Raw genomic sequence first — 698 nt, forward strand, 5'->3', positions numbered from 1 at the left:
TTTTTGTTGTGCTCTTTTTTTTTTTTTTTTTTTAATGATAACCAAATCGTAAGCCATTTGCAACATTGATTGCTAAAAAAAACTCATTAATAGACCCATTATTTTCATTTATTTTATATTTATTTATTATTTTTTATTTTTATATAAATATTTTATTTTATTTCATATTAATTTATACATTTTATAGAGCTGACAATTTTGTAAATGATGACTGAATCTTTAGCCTTTTGCCAGATTTATTTAAAAACAGCCATAAATAGGCCCAGAGTTTTCTATGTTTATTTTGTTTTGTTTGATTTTATTTTATTTTAGAGCAGTACTTTTAAATTTTGACTAAATCTTAAGCTGTTTGCAACTTGGATTGCTTAAAAAAGGACCCTTGAATATGCCCAGGTGGAATCAGACATTTTTACACTTAAAGAGCATAGGTATTGTTAACAGGAGCATAGCAACCCTGGATGTATAGTGGGAAAATAAAAGAATCACCCCCCTTTAAAATAATCACATTTTGTTGTTTTGTAGCATGAAATGAAGATGGATATTTTTGCTTTATCTAGCTGTAGTTACTCAGTGCAACTTATAACATCCAAATGAAAGATATAACACCAACTCTGTGCTCAGTTTTGCTGTGTGCTTTGGGTCATTGTCATGTTGGAAGGTAAACCTTCTTCCCATTGACAACTTTCTGGCAGAGGGCA

At 29.4% G+C, this 698-nt stretch overlaps 1 protein-coding gene across 2 annotated transcripts in view; it reads left to right on the plus strand.

Annotated features, from left to right (window-relative positions):
- The window catches only part of LOC107702220 (zinc transporter ZIP14-like), a 39,450-nt gene that overhangs the window by 20,754 nt on the left and 17,998 nt on the right, over positions 1–698 (plus strand). The gene's annotated exons all lie outside the window — the stretch shown is intronic.

The sequence above is a fragment of the Sinocyclocheilus anshuiensis genome, unplaced genomic scaffold (assembly GCF_001515605.1).
Source record: "Sinocyclocheilus anshuiensis isolate Anshui unplaced genomic scaffold, SAMN03320099.WGS_v1.1 scaffold582, whole genome shotgun sequence".
Taxonomy (NCBI): domain Eukaryota; kingdom Metazoa; phylum Chordata; class Actinopteri; order Cypriniformes; family Cyprinidae; genus Sinocyclocheilus; species Sinocyclocheilus anshuiensis.